Source organism: Oncorhynchus mykiss, chromosome 28 (genome assembly GCF_057628025.1).
Source record: "Oncorhynchus mykiss isolate SJ-2025 chromosome 28, ASM5762802v1, whole genome shotgun sequence".
Taxonomy (NCBI): domain Eukaryota; kingdom Metazoa; phylum Chordata; class Actinopteri; order Salmoniformes; family Salmonidae; genus Oncorhynchus; species Oncorhynchus mykiss.
Genome location: NC_143049.1, coordinates 36,054,383 through 36,079,345, shown reverse-complemented (window position 1 = coordinate 36,079,345; position 24,963 = coordinate 36,054,383). Strand labels below are relative to the sequence as shown.

At 41.6% G+C, this 24,963-nt stretch overlaps 14 non-coding genes across 14 annotated transcripts; all 14 read left to right on the top strand.

Annotated features, from left to right (window-relative positions):
- The first annotated feature begins 3,697 nt into the window (after nucleotides 1-3,697).
- Nucleotides 3,698-3,769, top strand: trnaw-cca (transfer RNA tryptophan (anticodon CCA)). Its single transcript has one exon. It is a non-coding gene; the product is annotated as a tRNA-Trp (tRNA).
- A 1,487-nt stretch (nucleotides 3,770-5,256) lies between these two features.
- trnaw-cca (transfer RNA tryptophan (anticodon CCA)) lies at nucleotides 5,257-5,328 on the top strand. Its single transcript has one exon. It is a non-coding gene; the product is annotated as a tRNA-Trp (tRNA).
- A 1,487-nt stretch (nucleotides 5,329-6,815) lies between these two features.
- On the top strand, nucleotides 6,816-6,887 carry trnaw-cca (transfer RNA tryptophan (anticodon CCA)). The gene has a single exon. It is a non-coding gene; the product is annotated as a tRNA-Trp (tRNA).
- Nucleotides 6,888-8,374: 1,487 nt separating this feature from the next.
- Nucleotides 8,375-8,446, top strand: trnaw-cca (transfer RNA tryptophan (anticodon CCA)). Its single transcript has one exon. It is a non-coding gene; the product is annotated as a tRNA-Trp (tRNA).
- Nucleotides 8,447-9,933: 1,487 nt separating this feature from the next.
- Nucleotides 9,934-10,005, top strand: trnaw-cca (transfer RNA tryptophan (anticodon CCA)). Its single transcript has one exon. It is a non-coding gene; the product is annotated as a tRNA-Trp (tRNA).
- A 1,487-nt stretch (nucleotides 10,006-11,492) lies between these two features.
- trnaw-cca (transfer RNA tryptophan (anticodon CCA)) lies at nucleotides 11,493-11,564 on the top strand. The gene has a single exon. It is a non-coding gene; the product is annotated as a tRNA-Trp (tRNA).
- Nucleotides 11,565-13,051: 1,487 nt separating this feature from the next.
- On the top strand, nucleotides 13,052-13,123 carry trnaw-cca (transfer RNA tryptophan (anticodon CCA)). Its single transcript has one exon. It is a non-coding gene; the product is annotated as a tRNA-Trp (tRNA).
- Nucleotides 13,124-14,610: 1,487 nt separating this feature from the next.
- Nucleotides 14,611-14,682, top strand: trnaw-cca (transfer RNA tryptophan (anticodon CCA)). The gene has a single exon. It is a non-coding gene; the product is annotated as a tRNA-Trp (tRNA).
- Nucleotides 14,683-16,169: 1,487 nt separating this feature from the next.
- trnaw-cca (transfer RNA tryptophan (anticodon CCA)) lies at nucleotides 16,170-16,241 on the top strand. Its single transcript has one exon. It is a non-coding gene; the product is annotated as a tRNA-Trp (tRNA).
- Nucleotides 16,242-17,728: 1,487 nt separating this feature from the next.
- trnaw-cca (transfer RNA tryptophan (anticodon CCA)) lies at nucleotides 17,729-17,800 on the top strand. The gene has a single exon. It is a non-coding gene; the product is annotated as a tRNA-Trp (tRNA).
- Nucleotides 17,801-19,287: 1,487 nt separating this feature from the next.
- trnaw-cca (transfer RNA tryptophan (anticodon CCA)) lies at nucleotides 19,288-19,359 on the top strand. Its single transcript has one exon. It is a non-coding gene; the product is annotated as a tRNA-Trp (tRNA).
- Nucleotides 19,360-20,841: 1,482 nt separating this feature from the next.
- trnaw-cca (transfer RNA tryptophan (anticodon CCA)) lies at nucleotides 20,842-20,913 on the top strand. Its single transcript has one exon. It is a non-coding gene; the product is annotated as a tRNA-Trp (tRNA).
- A 1,481-nt stretch (nucleotides 20,914-22,394) lies between these two features.
- On the top strand, nucleotides 22,395-22,466 carry trnaw-cca (transfer RNA tryptophan (anticodon CCA)). Its single transcript has one exon. It is a non-coding gene; the product is annotated as a tRNA-Trp (tRNA).
- A 1,231-nt stretch (nucleotides 22,467-23,697) lies between these two features.
- trnaw-cca (transfer RNA tryptophan (anticodon CCA)) lies at nucleotides 23,698-23,769 on the top strand. Its single transcript has one exon. It is a non-coding gene; the product is annotated as a tRNA-Trp (tRNA).
- Nucleotides 23,770-24,963: the final 1,194 nt, after the last annotated feature.

The following is a 24,963-nucleotide window of genomic DNA, read 5'->3' as shown; positions in this document are numbered from 1 at the left end:
GACTGCAACCAGATGAAGATGTTCAAAGGTAAGTGATTCATTTTATCGCTATTTATGACTTTTGTGACTCGTCTACTTGGTTGGAATATGTTTTTGTAAGTGGGGCGCTGTCCTCAGATAATCGCATGGTAGGCTTTCGCAGTAAATCCTATTTGAAATGTGACAAAGCGGCTGGTTTAACAAGAAGTTAATCTTTAAGCCGATGTATAGCACTTGTATTTTTGTGAATGTTTATATTGACTATTTCTATATTTTGAATTTGGCGCTCTGCAATTTCACCGGATGTTGTCGAGGTGGGTTGCTAGCAGAACACCTGCGCCAGAAAAGGTAAACATTAAAGCAACGCCCAAACAGGGACTTGAACCCTGGACCCTCAGATTAAAAGTCTGATGCTCTACCGACTGAGCTATCTGGGCTCTGCATCTGCTTATTTTCAGACACTTAACCTGCCGGGCAGAGGCACGTGCTGATGGGGGTGGCATTGTCAGATGGTTCATTTCCCCAGAGAACCAGGCCTCCATTCCAAATTATACACTCATTAAAATCTGAACTAGGCATCCTCTCCAAAGATGTTAAATGTCAATGAGCTCGTGGCGCAATGGTAGCGCGTCTGACTCCAGATCAGAAGGTTGCGTGTTCAACTCACGTCGTGGTCATGGTTTTTATGTGTGCAATCTCTGCCGCCTTTACTCAGTGAATCAGCACAAGTACCAATGTGGCTTTACAGTACTAATCTCGCACAGAAACGAACAAACCAATGCTGCTTTTGATGAAAATTGTCTCTCACAAAAACCTGGCACACTGCAAAATCTTAAATGAAATCATGTGATTGTCAGTCCTCGAACAGGGAGTTTAATGTATGCTTGGGGGCAGTTTTTTGATGCCTGGATGAGAAACGTTCCCAAAGTAAACTGCCTGTTACTCAGGCCCAGAAACTAGGATATGCATATAAATGGTAGATTTGGATAGAACACACTCTACAGTTTCCAAAACTGTTAAAATAATGTCTCTGAGTTTAACAGAACTGATATGGCAGGCAAAAACCTGAAGAAAAGTTATCCAGGAGGTGGGATTTTTTTGATGTGGGTAGTTTTCAATTGAATGCCTATTGAGTTTCTAATGGGTTAGGATCCAGATTGCAGTTCCTATGGCTACCACTAGATGTCAACAGTCTTTAGACATTGGTTTAGACTTGTTTTCTGAAAAATGAAGAAGAATGAGACCTTGCTGTCAGTGGACTGAGGAAGCATGCAGTACTGGTTTGCGCGCGTGACAGAGTGCGCGCCCTTCGTTGTTTTTTATTTCTATTGAATACGCAATTGTCCGGTTGAAAATGTATTATTTAGACAATTGACAACGTGAGGATTAATTATGAACATCGTTTGACATGTTTCAACAAACTTTGCCGGTACTATTAGGATGTATTCGTCTGCATGTTTTGACCTCCTTTGAGCCAGTGTATTACTGAACACAATGTGCCAACAAAACAGAGTTTTTGGGATATAAAGAGGGACTTTCTCGAACAAAACAAACCTTTATTGTGGAGCTGGGACTCTTGTGACTGCAACCAGATGAAGATGTTCAAAGGTAAGTGATTCATTTTATCGCTATTTATGAGTTTTGTGACTCGTCTACTTGGTTGGAATATGTTTTTGTAAGTGGGGCGCTGTCCTCAGATAATCGCATGGTAGGCTTTCGCAGTAAATCCTATTTGAAATGTGACAAAGCGGCTGGATTAACAAGAAGTTCATCTTTAAGCCGATGCACTTGTATTTTTGTGAATGTTTATATTGACTATTTCTATATTTTGAATTTGGCGCTCTGCAATTTCACCGGATGTTGTCGAGGTGGGTTGCTAGCAGAACACCTGCGCCAGAAAAGGTAAACATTAAAGCAACGCCCAAACAGGGACTTGAACCCTGGACCCTCAGATTAAAAGTCTGATGCTCTACCGACTGAGCTATCTGGGCTCTGCAGCTGCTTATTTTCAGACACTTAACCTGCCGGGCAGAGGCACGTGCTGATGGGGGTGGCATTGTCAGATGGTTCATTTCCCCAGAGAACCAGGCCTCCATTCCAAATTATACACTCATTAAAATCTGAACTAGGCATCCTCTCCAAAGATGTTAAATGTCAATGAGCTCGTGGCGCAATGGTAGCGCGTCTGACTCCAGATCAGAAGGTTGCGTGTTCAACTCACGTCGTGGTCATGGTTTTTATGTGTGCAATCTCTGCCGCCTTTACTCAGTGAATCAGCACAAGTACCAATGTGGCTTTACAGTACTAATCTCGCACAGAAACGAACAAACCAATGCTGCTTTTGATGAAAATTGTCTCTCACAAAAACCTGGCACACTGCAAAATCTTAAATGAAATCATGTGATTGTCAGTCTTCGAACAGGGAGTTTAATGTATGCTTGGGGGCAGTTTTTTGATGCCTGGATGAGAAACGTTCCCAAAGTAAACTGCTTGTTACTCAGGCCCAGAAACTAGGATATGCATATAAATGGTAGATTTGGATAGAACACACTCTACAGTTTCCAAAACTGTTAAAATAATGTCTCTGAGTTTAACAGAACTGATATGGCAGGCAAAAACCTGAAGAAAAGTTATCCAGGAGGTGGGATTTTTTTGATGTGGGTAGTTTTCAATTGAATGCCTATTGAGTTTCTAATGGGTTAGGATCCAGATTGCAGTTCCTATGGCTACCACTAGATGTCAACAGTCTTTAGACATTGGTTTAGACTTGTTTTCTGAAAAATGAAGAAGAATGAGACCTTGCTGTCAGTGGACTGAGGAAGCATGCAGTACTGGTTTGCGCGCGTGACAGAGTGCGCGCCCTTCGTTGTTTTTCATTTCTATTGAATACGCAATTGTCCGGTTGAAAATGTATTATTTAGACAATTGACAACGTGAGGATTAATTATGAACATCGTTTGACATGTTTCAACAAACTTTGCCGGTACTATTAGGATGTATTCGTCTGCATGTTTTGACCTCCTTTGAGCCAGTGTATTACTGAACACAATGCGCCAACAAAACAGAGTTTTTGGGATATAAAGAGGGACTTTCTCGAACAAAACAAACCTTTATTGTGGAGCTGGGACTCTTGTGACTGCAACCAGATGAAGATGTTCAAAGGTAAGTGATTCATTTTATCGCTATTTATGACTTTTGTGACTCGTCTACTTGGTTGGAATATGTTTTTGTAAGTGGGGCGCTGTCCTCAGATAATCGCATGGTAGGCTTTCGCAGTAAATCCTATTTGAAATGTGACAAAGCGGCTGGATTAACAAGAAGTTCATCTTTAAGCCGATGTATAGCACTTGTATTTTTGTGAATGTTTATATTGACTATTTCTATATTTTGAATTTGGCGCTCTGCAATTTCACCGGATGTTGTCGAGGTGGGTTGCTAGCAGAACACCTGCGCCAGAAAAGGTAAACATTAAAGCAACGCCCAAACAGGGACTTGAACCCTGGACCCTCAGATTAAAAGTCTGATGCTCTACCGACTGAGCTATCTGGGCTCTGCATCTGCTTATTTTCAGACACTTAACCTGCCGGGCAGAGGCACGTGCTGATGGGGGTGGCATTGTCAGATGGTTCATTTCCCCAGAGAACCAGGCCTCCATTCCAAATTATACACTCATTAAAATCTGAACTAGGCATCCTCTCCAAAGATGTTAAATGTCAATGACCTCGTGGCGCAATGGTAGCGCGTCTGACTCCAGATCAGAAGGTTGCGTGTTCAACTCACGTCGTGGTCATGGTTTTTATGTGTGCAATCTCTGCCGCCTTTACTCAGTGAATCAGCACAAGTACCAATGTGGCTTTACAGTACTAATCTCGCACAGAAACGAACAAACCAATGCTGCTTTTGATGAAAATTGTCTCTCACAAAAACCTGGCACACTGCAAAATCTTAAATGAAATCATGTGATTGTCAGTCTTCGAACAGGGAGTTTAATGTATGCTTGGGGGCAGTTTTTTGATGCCTGGATGAGAAACGTTCCCAAAGTAAACTGCCTGTTACTCAGGCCCAGAAACTAGGATATGCATATAAATGGTAGATTTGGATAGAACACACTCTACAGTTTCCAAAACTGTTAAAATAATGTCTCTGAGTTTAACAGAACTGATATGGCAGGCAAAAACCTGAAGAAAAGTTATCCAGGAGGTGGGATTTTTTTGATGTGGGTAGTTTTCAATTGAATGCCTATTGAGTTTCTAATGGGTTAGGATCCAGATTGCAGTTCCTATGGCTACCACTAGATGTCAACAGTCTTTAGACATTGGTTTAGACTTGTTTTCTGAAAAATGAAGAAGAATGAGACCTTGCTGTCAGTGGACTGAGGAAGCATGCAGTACTGGTTTGCGCGCGTGACAGAGTGCGCGCCCTTCGTTGTTTTTCATTTCTATTGAATACGCAATTGTCCGGTTGAAAATGTATTATTTAGACAATTGACAACGTGAGGATTAATTATGAACATCGTTTGACATGTTTCAACAAACTTTGCCGGTACTATTAGGATGTATTCGTCTGCATGTTTTGACCTCCTTTGAGCCAGTGTATTACTGAACACAATGCGCCAACAAAACAGAGTTTTTGGGATATAAAGAGGGACTTTCTCGAACAAAACAAACCTTTATTGTGGAGCTGGGACTCTTGTGACTGCAACCAGATGAAGATGTTCAAAGGTAAGTGATTCATTTTATCGCTATTTATGACTTTTGTGACTCGTCTACTTGGTTGGAATATGTTTTTGTAAGTGGGGCGCTGTCCTCAGATAATCGCATGGTAGGCTTTCGCAGTAAATCCTATTTGAAATGTGACAAAGCGGCTGGATTAACAAGAAGTTAATCTTTAAGCCGATGTATAGCACTTGTATTTTTGTGAATGTTTATATTGACTATTTCTATATTTTGAATTTGGCGCTCTGCAATTTCACCGGATGTTGTCGAGGTGGGTTGCTAGCAGAACACCTGCGCCAGAAAAGGTAAACATTAAAGCAACGCCCAAACAGGGACTTGAACCCTGGACCCTCAGATTAAAAGTCTGATGCTCTACCGACTGAGCTATCTGGGCTCTGCATCTGCTTATTTTCAGACACTTAACCTGCCGGGCAGAGGCACGTGCTGATGGGGGTGGCATTGTCAGATGGTTCATTTCCCCAGAGAACCAGGCCTCCATTCCAAATTATACACTCATTAAAATCTGAACTAGGCATCCTCTCCAAAGATGTTAAATGGCAATGACCTCGTGGCGCAATGGTAGCGCGTCTGACTCCAGATCAGAAGGTTGCGTGTTCAACTCACGTTGTGGTCATGGTTTTTATGTGTGCAATCTCTGCCGCCTTTACTCAGTGAATCAGCACAAGTACCAATGTGGCTTTACAGTACTAATCTCGCACAGAAACGAACAAACCAATGCTGCTTTTGATGAAAATTGTCTCTCACAAAAACCTGGCACACTGCAAAATCTTAAATGAAATCATGTGATTGTCAGTCTTCGAACAGGGAGTTTAATGTATGCTTGGGGGCAGTTTTTTGATGCCTGGATGAGAAACGTTCCCAAAGTAAACTGCCTGTTACTCAGGCCCAGAAACTAGGATATGCATATAAATGGTAGATTTGGATAGAACACACTCTACAGTTTCCAAAACTGTTAAAATAATGTCTCTGAGTTTAACAGAACTGATATGGCAGGCAAAAACCTGAAGAAAAGTTATCCAGGAGGTGGGATTTTTTTGATGTGGGTAGTTTTCAATTGAATGCCTATTGAGTTTCTAATGGGTTAGGATCCAGATTGCAGTTCCTATGGCTACCACTAGATGTCAACAGTCTTTAGACATTGGTTTACACTTGTTTTCTGAAAAATGAAGAAGAATGAGACCTTGCTGTCAGTGGACTGAGGAAGCATGCAGTACTGGTTTGCGCGCGTGACAGAGTGCGCGCCCTTCGTTGTTTTTCATTTCTATTGAATACGCAATTGTCCGGTTGAAAATGTATTATTTAGACAATTGACAACGTGAGGATTAATTATGAACATCGTTTGACATGTTTCAACAAACTTTGCCGGTACTATTAGGATGTATTCGTCTGCATGTTTTGACCTCCTTTGAGCCAGTGTATTACTGAACACAATGCGCCAACAAAACAGAGTTTTTGGGATATAAAGAGGGACTTTCTCGAACAAAACAAACCTTTATTGTGGAGCTGGGACTCTTGTGACTGCAACCAGATGAAGATGTTCAAAGGTAAGTGATTCATTTTATCGCTATTTATGACTTTTGTGACTCGTCTACTTGGTTGGAATATGTTTTTGTAAGTGGGGCGCTGTCCTCAGATAATCGCATGGTAGGCTTTCGCAGTAAATCCTATTTGAAATGTGACAAAGCGGCTGGATTAACAAGAAGTTAATCTTTAAGCCGATGTATAGCACTTGTATTTTTGTGAATGTTTATATTGACTATTTCTATATTTTGAATTTGGCGCTCTGCAATTTCACCGGATGTTGTCGAGGTGGGTTGCTAGCAGAACACCTGCGCCAGAAAAGGTAAACATTAAAGCAACGCCCAAACAGGGACTTGAACCCTGGACCCTCAGATTAAAAGTCTGATGCTCTACCGACTGAGCTATCTGGGCTCTGCATCTGCTTATTTTCAGACACTTAACCTGCCGGGCAGAGGCACGTGCTGATGGGGGTGGCATTGTCAGATGGTTCATTTCCCCAGAGAACCAGGCCTCCATTCCAAATTATACACTCATTAAAATCTGAACTAGGCATCCTCTCCAAAGATGTTAAATGTCAATGACCTCGTGGCGCAATGGTAGCGCGTCTGACTCCAGATCAGGAGGTTGCGTGTTCAACTCACGTCGTGGTCATGGTTTTTATGTGTGCAATCTCTGCCGCCTTTACTCAGTGAATCAGCACAAGTACCAATGTGGCTTTACAGTACTAATCTCGCACAGAAACGAACAAACCAATGCTGCTTTTGATGAAAATTGTCTCTCACAAAAACCTGGCACACTGCAAAATCTTAAATGAAATCATGTGATTGTCAGTCTTCGAACAGGGAGTTTAATGTATGCTTGGGGGCAGTTTTTTGATGCCTGGATGAGAAACGTTCCCAAAGTAAACTGCCTGTTACTCAGGCCCAGAAACTAGGATATGCATATAAATGGTAGATTTGGATAGAACACACTCTACAGTTTCCAAAACTGTTAAAATAATGTCTCTGAGTTTAACAGAACTGATATGGCAGGCAAAAACCTGAAGAAAAGTTATCCAGGAGGTGGGATTTTTTTGATGTGGGTAGTTTTCAATTGAATGCCTATTGAGTTTCTAATGGGTTAGGATCCAGATTGCAGTTCCTATGGCTACCACTAGATGTCAACAGTCTTTAGACATTGGTTTAGACTTGTTTTCTGAAAAATGAAGAAGAATGAGACCTTGCTGTCAGTGGACTGAGGAAGCATGCAGTACTGGTTTGCGCGCGTGACAGAGTGCGCGCCCTTCGTTGTTTTTCATTTCTATTGAATACGCAATTGTCCGGTTGAAAATGTATTATTTAGACAATTGACAACGTGAGGATTAATTATGAACATCGTTTGACATGTTTCAACAAACTTTGCCGGTACTATTAGGATGTATTCGTCTGCATGTTTTGACCTCCTTTGAGCCAGTGTATTACTGAACACAATGCGCCAACAAAACAGAGTTTTTGGGATATAAAGAGGGACTTTCTCGAACAAAACAAACCTTTATTGTGGAGCTGGGACTCTTGTGACTGCAACCAGATGAAGATGTTCAAAGGTAAGTGATTCATTTTATCGCTATTTATGACTTTTGTGACTCGTCTACTTGGTTGGAATATGTTTTTGTAAGTGGGGCGCTGTCCTCAGATAATCGCATGGTAGGCTTTCGCAGTAAATCCTATTTGAAATGTGACAAAGCGGCTGGATTAACAAGAAGTTAATCTTTAAGCCGATGTATAGCACTTGTATTTTTGTGAATGTTTATATTGACTATTTCTATATTTTGAATTTGGCGCTCTGCAATTTCACCGGATGTTGTCGAGGTGGGTTGCTAGCAGAACACCTGCGCCAGAAAAGGTAAACATTAAAGCAACGCCCAAACAGGGACTTGAACCCTGGACCCTCAGATTAAAAGTCTGATGCTCTACCGACTGAGCTATCTGGGCTCTGCATCTGCTTATTTTCAGACACTTAACCTGCCGGGCAGAGGCACGTGCTGATGGGGGTGGCATTGTCAGATGGTTCATTTCCCCAGAGAACCAGGCCTCCATTCCAAATTATACACTCATTAAAATCTGAACTAGGCATCCTCTCCAAAGATGTTAAATGTCAATGACCTCGTGGCGCAATGGTAGCGCGTCTGACTCCAGATCAGAAGGTTGCGTGTTCAACTCACGTCGTGGTCATGGTTTTTATGTGTGCAATCTCTGCCGCCTTTACTCAGTGAATCAGCACAAGTACCAATGTGGCTTTACAGTACTAATCTCGCACAGAAACGAACAAACCAATGCTGCTTTTGATGAAAATTGTCTCTCACAAAAACCTGGCACACTGCAAAATCTTAAATGAAATCATGTGATTGTCAGTCTTCGAACAGGGAGTTTAATGTATGCTTGGGGGCAGTTTTTTGATGCCTGGATGAGAAACGTTCCCAAAGTAAACTGCCTGTTACTCAGGCCCAGAAACTAGGATATGCATATAAATGGTAGATTTGGATAGAACACACTCTACAGTTTCCAAAACTGTTAAAATAATGTCTCTGAGTTTAACAGAACTGATATGGCAGGCAAAAACCTGAAGAAAAGTTATCCAGGAGGTGGGATTTTTTTGATGTGGGTAGTTTTCAATTGAATGCCTATTGAGTTTCTAATGGGTTAGGATCCAGATTGCAGTTCCTATGGCTACCACTAGATGTCAACAGTCTTTAGACATTGGTTTAGACTTGTTTTCTGAAAAATGAAGAAGAATGAGACCTTGCTGTCAGTGGACTGAGGAAGCATGCAGTACTGGTTTGCGCGCGTGACAGAGTGCGCGCCCTTCGTTGTTTTTCATTTCTATTGAATACGCAATTGTCCGGTTGAAAATGTATTATTTAGACAATTGACAACGTGAGGATTAATTATGAACATCGTTTGACATGTTTCAACAAACTTTGCCGGTACTATTAGGATGTATTCGTCTGCATGTTTTGACCTCCTTTGAGCCAGTGTATTACTGAACACAATGCGCCAACAAAACAGAGTTTTTGGGATATAAAGAGGGACTTTCTCGAACAAAACAAACCTTTATTGTGGAGCTGGGACTCTTGTGACTGCAACCAGATGAAGATGTTCAAAGGTAAGTGATTCATTTTATCGCTATTTATGACTTTTGTGACTCGTCTACTTGGTTGGAATATGTTTTTGTAAGTGGGGCGCTGTCCTCAGATAATCGCATGGTAGGCTTTCGCAGTAAATCCTATTTGAAATGTGACAAAGCGGCTGGATTAACAAGAAGTTAATCTTTAAGCCGATGTATAGCACTTGTATTTTTGTGAATGTTTATATTGACTATTTCTATATTTTGAATTTGGCGCTCTGCAATTTCACCGGATGTTGTCGAGGTGGGTTGCTAGCAGAACACCTGCGCCAGAAAAGGTAAACATTAAAGCAACGCCCAAACAGGGACTTGAACCCTGGACCCTCAGATTAAAAGTCTGATGCTCTACCGACTGAGCTATCTGGGCTCTGCATCTGCTTATTTTCAGACACTTAACCTGCCGGGCAGAGGCACGTGCTGATGGGGGTGGCATTGTCAGATGGTTCATTTCCCCAGAGAACCAGGCCTCCATTCCAAATTATACACTCATTAAAATCTGAACTAGGCATCCTCTCCAAAGATGTTAAATGTCAATGACCTCGTGGCGCAATGGTAGCGCGTCTGACTCCAGATCAGAAGGTTGCGTGTTCAACTCACGTCGTGGTCATGGTTTTTATGTGTGCAATCTCTGCCGCCTTTACTCAGTGAATCAGCACAAGTACCAATGTGGCTTTACAGTACTAATCTCGCACAGAAACGAACAAACCAATGCTGCTTTTGATGAAAATTGTCTCTCACAAAAACCTGGCACACTGCAAAATCTTAAATGAAATCATGTGATTGTCAGTCTTCGAACAGGGAGTTTAATGTATGCTTGGGGGCAGTTTTTTGATGCCTGGATGAGAAACGTTCCCAAAGTAAACTGCCTGTTACTCAGGCCCAGAAACTAGGATATGCATATAAATGGTAGATTTGGATAGAACACACTCTACAGTTTCCAAAACTGTTAAAATAATGTCTCTGAGTTTAACAGAACTGATATGGCAGGCAAAAACCTGAAGAAAAGTTATCCAGGAGGTGGGATTTTTTTGATGTGGGTAGTTTTCAATTGAATGCCTATTGAGTTTCTAATGGGTTAGGATCCAGATTGCAGTTCCTATGGCTACCACTAGATGTCAACAGTCTTTAGACATTGGTTTAGACTTGTTTTCTGAAAAATGAAGAAGAATGAGACCTTGCTGTCAGTGGACTGAGGAAGCATGCAGTACTGGTTTGCGCGCGTGACAGAGTGCGCGCCCTTCGTTGTTTTTCATTTCTATTGAATACGCAATTGTCCGGTTGAAAATGTATTATTTAGACAATTGACAACGTGAGGATTAATTATGAACATCGTTTGACATGTTTCAACAAACTTTGCCGGTACTATTAGGATGTATTCGTCTGCATGTTTTGACCTCCTTTGAGCCAGTGTATTACTGAACACAATGCGCCAACAAAACAGAGTTTTTGGGATATAAAGAGGGACTTTCTCGAACAAAACAAACCTTTATTGTGGAGCTGGGACTCTTGTGACTGCAACCAGATGAAGATGTTCAAAGGTAAGTGATTCATTTTATCGCTATTTATGACTTTTGTGACTCGTCTACTTGGTTGGAATATGTTTTTGTAAGTGGGGCGCTGTCCTCAGATAATCGCATGGTAGGCTTTCGCAGTAAATCCTATTTGAAATGTGACAAAGCGGCTGGATTAACAAGAAGTTAATCTTTAAGCCGATGTATAGCACTTGTATTTTTGTGAATGTTTATATTGACTATTTCTATATTTTGAATTTGGCGCTCTGCAATTTCACCGGATGTTGTCGAGGTGGGTTGCTAGCAGAACACCTGCGCCAGAAAAGGTAAACATTAAAGCAACGCCCAAACAGGGACTTGAACCCTGGACCCTCAGATTAAAAGTCTGATGCTCTACCGACTGAGCTATCTGGGCTCTGCATCTGCTTATTTTCAGACACTTAACCTGCCGGGCAGAGGCACGTGCTGATGGGGGTGGCATTGTCAGATGGTTCATTTCCCCAGAGAACCAGGCCTCCATTCCAAATTATACACTCATTAAAATCTGAACTAGGCATCCTCTCCAAAGATGTTAAATGTCAATGACCTCGTGGCGCAATGGTAGCGCGTCTGACTCCAGATCAGAAGGTTGCGTGTTCAACTCACGTCGTGGTCATGGTTTTTATGTGTGCAATCTCTGCCGCCTTTACTCAGTGAATCAGCACAAGTACCAATGTGGCTTTACAGTACTAATCTCGCACAGAAACGAACAAACCAATGCTGCTTTTGATGAAAATTGTCTCTCACAAAAACCTGGCACACTGCAAAATCTTAAATGAAATCATGTGATTGTCAGTCTTCGAACAGGGAGTTTAATGTATGCTTGGGGGCAGTTTTTTGATGCCTGGATGAGAAACGTTCCCAAAGTAAACTGCCTGTTACTCAGGCCCAGAAACTAGGATATGCATATAAATGGTAGATTTGGATAGAACACACTCTACAGTTTCCAAAACTGTTAAAATAATGTCTCTGAGTTTAACAGAACTGATATGGCAGGCAAAAACCTGAAGAAAAGTTATCCAGGAGGTGGGATTTTTTTGATGTGGGTAGTTTTCAATTGAATGCCTATTGAGTTTCTAATGGGTTAGGATCCAGATTGCAGTTCCTATGGCTACCACTAGATGTCAACAGTCTTTAGACATTGGTTTAGACTTGTTTTCTGAAAAATGAAGAAGAATGAGACCTTGCTGTCAGTGGACTGAGGAAGCATGCAGTACTGGTTTGCGCGCGTGACAGAGTGCGCGCCCTTCGTTGTTTTTCATTTCTATTGAATACGCAATTGTCCGGTTGAAAATGTATTATTTAGACAATTGACAACGTGAGGATTAATTATGAACATCGTTTGACATGTTTCAACAAACTTTGCCGGTACTATTAGGATGTATTCGTCTGCATGTTTTGACCTCCTTTGAGCCAGTGTATTACTGAACACAATGCGCCAACAAAACAGAGTTTTTGGGATATAAAGAGGGACTTTCTCGAACAAAACAAACCTTTATTGTGGAGCTGGGACTCTTGTGACTGCAACCAGATGAAGATGTTCAAAGGTAAGTGATTCATTTTATCGCTATTTATGACTTTTGTGACTCGTCTACTTGGTTGGAATATGTTTTTGTAAGTGGGGCGCTGTCCTCAGATAATCGCATGGTAGGCTTTCGCAGTAAATCCTATTTGAAATGTGACAAAGCGGCTGGATTAACAAGAAGTTAATCTTTAAGCCGATGTATAGCACTTGTATTTTTGTGAATGTTTATATTGACTATTTCTATATTTTGAATTTGGCGCTCTGCAATTTCACCGGATGTTGTCGAGGTGGGTTGCTAGCAGAACACCTGCGCCAGAAAAGGTAAACATTAAAGCAACGCCCAAACAGGGACTTGAACCCTGGACCCTCAGATTAAAAGTCTGATGCTCTACCGACTGAGCTATCTGGGCTCTGCATCTGCTTATTTTCAGACACTTAACCTGCCGGGCAGAGGCACGTGCTGATGGGGGTGGCATTGTCAGATGGTTCATTTCCCCAGAGAACCAGGCCTCCATTCCAAATTATACACTCATTAAAATCTGAACTAGGCATCCTCTCCAAAGATGTTAAATGTCAATGACCTCGTGGCGCAATGGTAGCGCGTCTGACTCCAGATCAGAAGGTTGCGTGTTCAACTCACGTCGTGGTCATGGTTTTTATGTGTGCAATCTCTGCCGCCTTTACTCAGTGAATCAGCACAAGTACCAATGTGGCTTTACAGTACTAATCTCGCACAGAAACGAACAAACCAATGCTGCTTTTGATGAAAATTGTCTCTCACAAAAACCTGGCACACTGCAAAATCTTAAATGAAATCATGTGATTGTCAGTCTTCGAACAGGGAGTTTAATGTATGCTTGGGGGCAGTTTTTTGATGCCTGGATGAGAAACGTTCCCAAAGTAAACTGCCTGTTACTCAGGCCCAGAAACTAGGATATGCATATAAATGGTAGATTTGGATAGAACACACTCTACAGTTTCCAAAACTGTTAAAATAATGTCTCTGAGTTTAACAGAACTGATATGGCAGGCAAAAACCTGAAGAAAAGTTATCCAGGAGGTGGGATTTTTTTGATGTGGGTAGTTTTCAATTGAATGCCTATTGAGTTTCTAATGGGTTAGGATCCAGATTGCAGTTCCTATGGCTACCACTAGATGTCAACAGTCTTTAGACATTGGTTTAGACTTGTTTTCTGAAAAATGAAGAAGAATGAGACCTTGCTGTCAGTGGACTGAGGAAGCATGCAGTACTGGTTTGCGCGCGTGACAGAGTGCGCGCCCTTCGTTGTTTTTCATTTCTATTGAATACGCAATTGTCCGGTTGAAAATGTATTATTTAGACAATTGACAACGTGAGGATTAATTATGAACATCGTTTGACATGTTTCAACAAACTTTGCCGGTACTATTAGGATGTATTCGTCTGCATGTTTTGACCTCCTTTGAGCCAGTGTATTACTGAACACAATGCGCCAACAAAACAGAGTTTTTGGGATATAAAGAGGGACTTTCTCGAACAAAACAAACCTTTATTGTGGAGCTGGGACTCTTGTGACTGCAACCAGATGAAGATGTTCAAAGGTAAGTGATTCATTTTATCGCTATTTATGACTTTTGTGACTCGTCTACTTGGTTGGAATATGTTTTTGTAAGTGGGGCGCTGTCCTCAGATAATCGCATGGTAGGCTTTCGCAGTAAATCCTATTTGAAATGTGACAAAGCGGCTGGATTAACAAGAAGTTAATCTTTAAGCCGATGTATAGCACTTGTATTTTTGTGAATGTTTATATTGACTATTTCTATATTTTGAATTTGGCGCTCTGCAATTTCACCGGATGTTGTCGAGGTGGGTTGCTAGCAGAACACCTGCGCCAGAAAAGGTAAACATTAAAGCAACGCCCAAACAGGGACTTGAACCCTGGACCCTCAGATTAAAAGTCTGATGCTCTACCGACTGAGCTATCTGGGCTCTGCATCTGCTTATTTTCAGACACTTAACCTGCCGGGCAGAGGCACGTGCTGATGGGGGTGGCATTGTCAGATGGTTCATTTCCCCAGAGAACCAGGCCTCCATTCCAAATTATACACTCATTAAAATCTGAACTAGGCATCCTCTCCAAAGATGTTAAATGTCAATGACCTCGTGGCGCAATGGTAGCGCGTCTGACTCCAGATCAGAAGGTTGCGTGTTCAACTCACGTCGTGGTCATGGTTTTTATGTGTGCAATCTCTGCCGCCTTTACTCAGTGAATCAGCACAAGTACCAATGTGGCTTTACAGTACTAATCTCGCACAGAAACGAACAAACCAATGCTGCTTTTGATGAAAATTGTCTCTCACAAAAACCTGGCACACTGCAAAATCTTAAATGAAATCATGTGATTGTCAGTCTTCGAACAGGGAGTTTAATGTATGCTTGGGGGCAGTTTTTTGATGCCTGGATGAGAAACGTTCCCAAAGTAAACTGCCTGTTACTCAGGCCCAGAAACTAGGATATGCATATAAATGGTAGATTTGGATAGAACACACTCTACAGTTTCCAAAACTGTTAAAATAATGTCTCTGAGTTTAACAGAACTGATATGGCAGGCAAAAACCTGAAGAAAAGTTATCCAGGAGGTGGGATTTTTTTGATGTGGGTAGTTTTCAATTGAATGCCTATTGAGTTTCTAATGGGTTAGGATCCAGATTGCAGTTCCTATGGCTACCACTAGATGTCAACAGTCTTTAGACATTGGTTTAGACTTGTTTTCTGAAAAATGAAGAAGAATGAGACCTTGCTGTCAGTGGACTGAGGAAGCATGCAGTACTGGTTTGCGCGCGTGACAGAGTGCGCGCCCTTCGTTGTTTTTCATTTCTATTGAATACGCAATTGTCCGGTTGAAAATGTATTATTTAGACAATTGACAACGTGAGGATTAATTATGAACATCGTTTGACATGTTTCAACAAACTTTGCCGGTACTATTAGGATGTATTCGTCTGCATGTTTTGACCTCCTTTGAGCCAGTGTATTACTGAACACAATGCGCCAACAAAACAGAGTTTTTGGGATATAAAGAGGGACTTTCTCGAACAAAACAAACCTTTATTGTGGAGCTGGGACTCTTGTGACTGCAACCAGATGAAGATGTTCAAAGGTAAGTGATTCATTTTATCGCTATTTATGACTTTTGTGACTCGTCTACTTGGTTGGAATATGTTTTTGTAAGTGGGGCGCTGTCCTCAGATAATCGCATGGTAGGCTTTCGCAGTAAATCCTATTTGAAATGTGACAAAGCGGCTGGATTAACAAGAAGTTAATCTTTAAGCCGATGTATAGCACTTGTATTTTTGTGAATGTTTATATTGACTATTTCTATATTTTGAATTTGGCGCTCTGCAATTTCACCGGATGTTGTCGAGGTGGGTTGCTAGCAGAACACCTGCGCCAGAAAAGGTAAACATTAAAGCAACGCCCAAACAGGGACTTGAACCCTGGACCCTCAGATTAAAAGTCTGATGCTCTACCGACTGAGCTATCTGGGCTCTGCATCTGCTTATTTTCAGACACTTAACCTGCCGGGCAGAGGCACGTGCTGATGGGGGTGGCATTGTCAGATGGTTCATTTCCCCAGAGAACCAGGCCTCCATTCCAAATTATACACTCATTAAAATCTGAACTAGGCATCCTCTCCAAAGATGTTAAATGTCAATGACCTCGTGGCGCAATGGTAGCGCGTCTGACTCCAGATCAGAAGGTTGCGTGTTCAACTCACGTCGTGGTCATGGTTTTTATGTGTGCAATCTCTGCCGCCTTTACTCAGTGAATCAGCACAAGTACCAATGTGGCTTTACAGTACTAATCTCGCACAGAAACGAACAAACCAATGCTGCTTTTGATGAAAATTGTCTCTCACAAAAACCTGGCACACTGCAAAATCTTAAATGAAATCATGTGATTGTCAGTCTTCGAACAGGGAGTTTAATGTATGCTTGGGGGCAGTTTTTTGATGCCTGGATGAGAAACGTTCCCAAAGTAAACTGCCTGTTACTCAGGCCCAGAAACTAGGATATGCATATAAATGGTAGATTTGGATAGAACACACTCTACAGTTTCCAAAACTGTTAAAATAATGTCTCTGAGTTTAACAGAACTGATATGGCAGGCAAAAACCTGAAGAAAAGTTATCCAGGAGGTGGGATTTTTTTGATGTGGGTAGTTTTCAATTGAATGCCTATTGAGTTTCTAATGGGTTAGGATCCAGATTGCAGTTCCTATGGCTACCACTAGATGTCAACAGTCTTTAGACATTGGTTTAGACTTGTTTTCTGAAAAATGAAGAAGAATGAGACCTTGCTGTCAGTGGACTGAGGAAGCATGCAGTACTGGTTTGCGCGCGTGACAGAGTGCGCGCCCTTCGTTGTTTTTCATTTCTATTGAATACGCAATTGTCCGGTTGAAAATGTATTATTTAGACAATTGACAACGTGAGGATTAATTATGAACATCGTTTGACATGTTTCAACAAACTTTGCCGGTACTATTAGGATGTATTCGTCTGCATGTTTTGACCTCCTTTGAGCCAGTGTATTACTGAACACAATGCGCCAACAAAACAGAGTTTTTGGGATATAAAGAGGGACTTTCTCGAACAAAACAAACCTTTATTGTGGAGCTGGGACTCTTGTGACTGCAACCAGATGAAGATGTTCAAAGGTAAGTGATTCATTTTATCGCTATTTATGACTTTTGTGACTCGTCTACTTGGTTGGAATATGTTTTTGTAAGTGGGGCGCTGTCCTCAGATAATCGCATGGTAGGCTTTCGCAGTAAATCCTATTTGAAATGTGACAAAGCGGCTGGATTAACAAGAAGTTAATCTTTAAGCCGATGTATAGCACTTGTATTTTTGTGAATGTTTATATTGACTATTTCTATATTTTGAATTTGGCGCTCTGCAATTTCACCGGATGTTGTCGAGGTGGGTTGCTAGCAGAACACCTGCGCCAGAAAAGGTAAACATTAAAGCAACGCCCAAACAGGGACTTGAACCCTGGACCCTCAGATTAAAAGTCTGATGCTCTACCGACTGAGCTATCTGGGCTCTGCATCTGCTTATTTTCAGACACTTAACCTGCCGGGCAGAGGCACGTGCTGATGGGGGTGGCATTGTCAGATGGTTCATTTCCCCAGAGAACCAGGCCTCCATTCCAAATTATACACTCATTAAAATCTGAACTAGGCATCCTCTCCAAAGATGTTAAATGTCAATGACCTCGTGGCGCAATGGTAGCGCGTCTGACTCCAGATCAGAAGGTTGCGTGTTCAACTCACGTCGTGGTCATGGTTTTTATGTGTGCAATCTCTGCCGCCTTTACTCAGTGAATCAGCACAAGTACCAATGTGGCTTTACAGTACTAATCTCGCACAGAAACGAACAAACCAATGCTGCTTTTGATGAAAATTGTCTCTCACAAAAACCTGGCACACTGCAAAATCTTAAATGAAATCATGTGATTGTCAGTCTTCGAACAGGGAGTTTAATGTATGCTTGGGGGCAGTTTTTTGATGCCTGGATGAGAAACGTTCCCAAAGTAAACTGCCTGTTACTCAGGCCCAGAAACTAGGATATGCATATAAATGGTAGATTTGGATAGAACACACTCTACAGTTTCCAAAACTGTTAAAATAATGTCTCTGAGTTTAACAGAACTGATATGGCAGGCAAAAACCTGAAGAAAAGTTATCCAGGAGGTGGGATTTTTTTGATGTGGGTAGTTTTCAATTGAATGCCTATTGAGTTTCTAATGGGTTAGGATCCAGATTGCAGTTCCTATGGCTACCACTAGATGTCAACAGTCTTTAGACATTGGTTTAGACTTGTTTTCTGAAAAATGAAGAAGAATGAGACCTTGCTGTCAGTGGACTGAGGAAGCATGCAGTACTGGTTTGCGCGCGTGACAGAGTGCGCGCCCTTCGTTGTTTTTCATTTCTATTGAATACGCAATTGTCCGGTTGAAAATGTATTATTTAGACAATTGACAACGTGAGGATTAATTATGAACATCGTTTGACATGTTTCAACAAACTTTGCCGGTACTATTAGGATGTATTCGTCTGCATGTTTTGACCTCCTTTGAGCCAGTGTATTACTGAACACAATGCGCCAACAAAACAGAGTTTTTGGGATATAAAGAGGGACTTTCTCGAACAAAACAAACCTTTATTGTGGAGCTGGGACTCTTGTGACTGCAAACAGATGAAGATGTTCAAAGGTAAGTGATTCATTTTATCGCTATTTATGACTTTTGTGACTCGTCTACTTGGTTGGAATATGTTTTTGTAAGTGGGGCGCTGTCCTCAGATAATCGCATGGTAGGCTTTCGCAGTAAATCCTATTTGAAATGTGACAAAGCGGCTGGATTAACAAGAAGTTAATCTTTAAGCCGATGTATAGCACTTGTATTTTTGTGAATGTTTATATTGACTATTTCTATATTTTGAATTTGGCGCTCTGCAATTTCACCGGATGTTGTCGAGGTGGGTTGCTAGCAGAACACCTGCGCCAGAAAAGGTAAACATTAAAGCAACGCCCAAACAGGGACTTGAACCCTGGACCCTCAGATTAAAAGTCTGATGCTCTACCGACTGAGCTATCTGGGCTCTGCATCTGCTTATTTTCAGACACTTAACCTGCCGGGCAGAGGCACGTGCTGATGGGGGTGGCATTGTCAGATGGTTCATTTCCCCAGAGAACCAGGCCTCCATTCCAAATTATACACTCATTAAAATCTGAACTAGGCATCCTCTCCAAAGATGTTAAATGTCAATGACCTCGTGGCGCAATGGTAGCGCGTCTGACTCCAGATCAGAAGGTTGCGTGTTCAACTCACGTCGTGGTCATGGCTTTTATGTGTGCAATCTCTGCCGCCTTTACTCAGTGAATCAGCACAAGTACCAATGTGGCTTTACAGTACTAATCTCGCACAGAAACGAACAAACCAATGCTGCTTTTGATGAAAATTGTCTCTCACAAAAACCTGGCACACTGCAAAATCTTAAATGAAATCATGTGATTGTCAGTCTTCGAACAGGGAGTTTAATGTATGCTTGGGGGCAGTTTTTTGATGCCTGGATGAGAAACGTTCCCAAAGTAAACTGCCTGTTACTCAGGCCCAGAAACTAGGATATGCATATAAATGGTAGATTTGGATAGAACACACTCTACAGTTTCCAAAACTGTTAAAATAATGTCTCTGAGTTTAACAGAACTGATATGGCAGGCAAAAACCTGAAGAAAAGTTATCCAGGAGGTGGGATTTTTTTGATGTGGGTAGTTTTCAATTGAATGCCTATTGAGTTTCTAATGGGTTAGGATCCAGATTGCAGTTCCTATGGCTACCACTAGATGTCAACAGTCTTTAGACATTGGTTTAGACTTGTTTTCTGAAAAATGAAGAAGAATGAGACCTTGCTGTCAGTGGACTGAGGAAGCATGCAGTACTGGTTTGCGCGCGTGACAGAGTGCGCGCCCTTCGTTGTTTTTCATTTCTATTGAATACGCAATTGTCCGGTTGAAAATGTATTATTTAGACAATTGACAACGTGAGGATTAATTATGAACATCGTTTGACATGTTTCAACAAACTTTGCCGGTACTATTAGGATGTATTCGTCTGCATGTTTTGACCTCCTTTGAGCCAGTGTATTACTGAACACAATGCGCCAACAAAACAGAGTTTTTGGGATATAAAGAGGGACTTTCTCGAACAAAACAAACCTTTATTGTGGAGCTGGGACTCTTGTGACTGCAACCAGATGAAGATGTTCAAAGGTAAGTGATTAATTTTATCGCTATTTATGAGTTTTGTGACTCGTCTACTTGGTTGGAATATGTTTTTGTAAGTGGGGCGCTGTCCTCAGATAATCGCATGGTAGGCTTTCGCAGTAAATCCTATTTGAAATGTGACAAAGCGGCTGGATTAACAAGAAGTTCATCTTTAAGCCGATGCACTTGTATTTTTGTGAATGTTTATATTGACTATTTCTATATTTTGAATTTGGCGCTCTGCAATTTCACCGGATGTTGTCGAGGTGGGTTGCTAGCAGAACACCTGCGCCAGAAAAGGTAAACATTAAAGCAACGCCCAAACAGGGACTTGAACCCTGGACCCTCAGATTAAAAGTCTGATGCTCTACCGACTGAGCTATCTGGGCTCTGCATCTGCTTATTTTCAGACACTTAACCTGCCGGGCAGAGGCACGTGCTGATGGGGGTGGCATTGTCAGATGGTTCATTTCCCCAGAGAACCAGGCCTCCATTCCAAATTATACACTCATTAAAATCTGAACTAGGCATCCTCTCCAAAGATGTTAAATGTCAATGACCTCGTGGCGCAATGGTAGCGCGTCTGACTCCAGATCAGAAGGTTGCGTGTTCAACTCACGTCGTGGTCATGGTTTTTATGTGTGCAATCTCTGCCGCCTTTACTCAGTGAATCAGCACAAGTACCAATGTGGCTTTACAGTACTAATCTCGCACAGAAACAAACAAACCAATGCTGCTTTTGATGAAAATTGTCTCTCACAAAAACCTGGCACACTGCAAAATCTTAAATGAAATCATGTGATTGTCAGTCTTCGAACAGGGAGTTTAATGTATGCTTGGGGGCAGTTTTTTGATGCCTGGATGAGAAACGTTCCCAAAGTAAACTGCCTGTTACTCAGGCCCAGAAACTAGGATATGCATATAAATGGTAGATTTGGATAGAACACACTCTACAGTTTCCAAAACTGTTAAAATAATGTCTCTGAGTATAACAGAACTGATATGGCAGGCAAAAACCTGAAGAAAAGTTATCCAGGAGGTGGGATTTTTTTGATGTGGGTAGTTTTCAATTGAATGCCTATTGAGTTTCTAATGGGTTAGGATCCAGATTGCAGTTCCTATGGCTACCACTAGATGTCAACAGTCTTTAGACATTGGTTTAGACTTGTTTTCTGAAAAATGAAGAAGAATGAGACCTTGCTGTCAGTGGACTGAGGAAGCATGCAGTACTGGTTTGCGCGCGTGACAGAGTGCGCGCCCTTCGTTGTTTTTCATTTCTATTGAATACGCAATTGTCCGGTTGAAAATGTATTATTTAGACAATTGACAACGTGAGGATTAATTATGAACATCGTTTGACATGTTTCAACAAACTTTGCCGGTACTATTAGGATGTATTCGTCTGCATGTTTTGACCTCCTTTGAGCCAGTGTATTACTGAACACAATGTGCCAACAAAACAGAGTTTTTGGGAAATAAAGAGGGACTTTCTCGAACAAAACAAACCTTTATTGTGGAGCTGGGACTCTTGTGACTGCAACCAGATGAAGATGTTCAAAGGTAAGTGATTCATTTTATCGCTATTTATGAGTTTTGTGACTCGTCTACTTGGTTGGAATATGTTTTTGTAAGTGGGGCGCTGTCCTCAGATAATCGCATGGTAGGCTTTCGCAGTAAATCCTATTTGAAATGTGACAAAGCGGCTGGATTAACAAGAAGTTCATCTTTAAGCCGATGCACTTGTATTTTTGTGAATGTTTATATTGACTATTTCTATATTTTGAATTTGGCGCTCTGCAATTTCACCGGATGTTGTCGAGGTGGGTTGCTAGCAGAACACCTGCGCCAGAAAAGGTAAACATTAAAGCAACGCCCAAACAGGGACTTGAACCCTGGACCCTCAGATTAAAAGTCTGATGCTCTACCGACTGAGCTATCTGGGCTCTGGATCTGCTTATTTTCAGACACTTAACCTGCCGGCAGAGGCACGTGCTGATGGGGGTGGCATTGTCAGATGGTTCATTTCCCCAGAGAACCAGGCCTCCATTCCAAATTATACACTCATTAAAATCTGAACTAGGCATTCTCTCCAAAGATGTTAAATGTCAATGACCTCGTGGCGCAATGGTAGCGCGTCTGACTCCAGATCAGAAGGTTGCGTGTTCAACTCACGACGTGGTCATGGTTTTTATGTGTGCAATCTCTGCCGCCTTTACTCAGTGAATCAGCACAAGTACCAATGTGGCTTTACAGTACTAATCTCGCACAGAAACGAACAAACCAATGCTGCTTTTGATGAAAATTGTCTCTCACAAAAACCTGTCACACTGCAAAATCCTAAATGAAATCATGTGATTGTCAGTCTTCGAACAGGGAGTATAATGTATGCTTGGGGGCAGTTTTTTGATGCCTGGATGAGAAACGTTCCCAAAGTAAACTGCCTGTTACTCAGGCCCAGAAACTAGGATATGCATATAAATGGTAGATTTGGATAGAACACACTCTACAGTTTCCAGAACTGTTAAAATAATGTCTCTGAGTATAACATAACTTATATGGCAGGCAAAAACCTGAAGAAAAGTTATCCAGGAGGTGGGATTTTTTTGATGTGGGTAGTTTTCAATTGAATGCCTATTGAGTTTCTAATGGGTTAGGATCCAGATTCAACAAACTTTGCCGGTACTATTAGGATGTATTCGTCTGCATGTTTTGACCTCCTTTGAGCCAGTGTATTACTGAACACAATGCGCCAACAAAACAGAGTTTTTGGGATATAAAGAGGGACTTTCTCTGACAAAACAAACCTTTATTGTGGAGCTGGGACTCTTGTGACTGCAACCAGATGAAGATGTTCAAAGGTAAGTGATTCATTTTATCGCTATTTATGACTTTTGTGACTCGTCTACTTGGTTGGAATATGTTTTTGTAAGTGGGGCGCTGTCCTCAGATAATCGCATGGTAGGCTTTCGCAGTAAATCCTATTTGAAATGTGACAAAGCGGCTGGATTAACAAGAAGTTCATCTTTAAGCCGATGTATAGCACTTGTATTTTTGTGAATGTTTATATTGACTATTTCTATATTTTGAATTTGGCGCTCTGCAATTTCACCGGATGTTGTCGAGGTGGGTTGCTAGCAGAACACCTGCGCCAGAAAAGGTAAACATTAAAGCAACGCCCAAACAGGGACTTGAACCCTGGACCCTCAGATTAAAAGTCTGATGCTCTACCGACTGAGCTATCTGAGCTCTGGATCTGCTTATTTTCAGACACTTAACCTGCCGGCAGAGGCACGTGCTGATGGGGGTGGCATTGTCAGATGGTTCATTTCCCCAGAGAACCAGGCCTCCATTCCAAATTATACACTCATTAAAATCTGAACTAGGCATTCTCTCCAAAGATGTTAAATGTCAATGACCTCGTGGCGCAATGGTAGCGCGTCTGACTCCAGATCAGAAGGTTGCGTGTTCAACTCACGTCGTGGTCATGGTTTTTATGTGTGCAATCTCTGCCGCCTTTACTCAGTGAATCAGCACAAGTACCAATGTGGCTTTACAGTACTAATCTCGCACAGAAACGAACAAACCAATGCTGCTTTTGATGAAAATTGTCTCTCACAAAAACCTGTCACACTGCAAAATCCTAAATGAAATCATGTGATTGTCAGTCTTCGAACAGGGAGTATAATGTATGCTTGGGGGCAGTTTTTTGATGCCTGGATGAGAAACGTTCCCAAAGTAAACTGCCTGTTACTCAGGCCCAGAAACTAGGATATGCATATAAATGGTATATTTGGATAGAACACACTCTACAGTTTCCAGAACTGTTAAAATAATGTCTCTGAGTATAACATAACTTATATGGCAGGCAAAAACCTGAAGAAAAGTTATCCAGGAGGTGGGATTTTTTTGATGTGGGTAGTTTTCAATTGAATGCCTATTGAGTTTCTAATGGGTTAGGATCCAGATTCAACAAACTTTGCCGGTACTATTAGGATGTATTCGTCTGCATGTTTTGACCTCCTTTGAGCCAGTGTATTACTGAACACAATGCGCCAACAAAACAGAGTTTTTGGGATATAAAGAGGGACTTTCTCTGACAAAACAAACCTTTATTGTGGAGCTGGGACTCTTGTGACTGCAACCAGATGAAGATGTTCAAAGGTAAGTGATTCATTTTATCGCTATTTATGACTTTTGTGACTCGTCTACTTGGTTGGAATATGTTTTTGTAAGTGGGGCGCTGTCCTCAGATAATCGCATGGTAGGCTTTCGCAGTAAATCCTATTTGAAATGTGACAAAGCGGCTGGATTAACAAGAAGTTCATCTTTAAGCCGATGTATAGCACTTGTATTTTTGTGAATGTTTATATTGACTATTTCTATATTTTGAATTTGGCGCTCTGCAATTTCACCGGATGTTGTCGAGGTGGGTTGCTAGCAGAACACCTGCGCCAGAAAAGGTAAACATTAAAGCAACGCCCAAACAGGGACTTGAACCCTGGACCCTCAGATTAAAAGTCTGATGCTCTACCGACTGAGCTATCTGGGCTCTGCATCTGCTTATTTTCAGACACTTAACCTGCCGGCAGAGGCACGTGCTGATGGGGGTGGCATTGTCAGATGGTTCATTTCCCCAGAGAACCAGGCCTCCATTCCAAATTATACACTCATTAAAATCT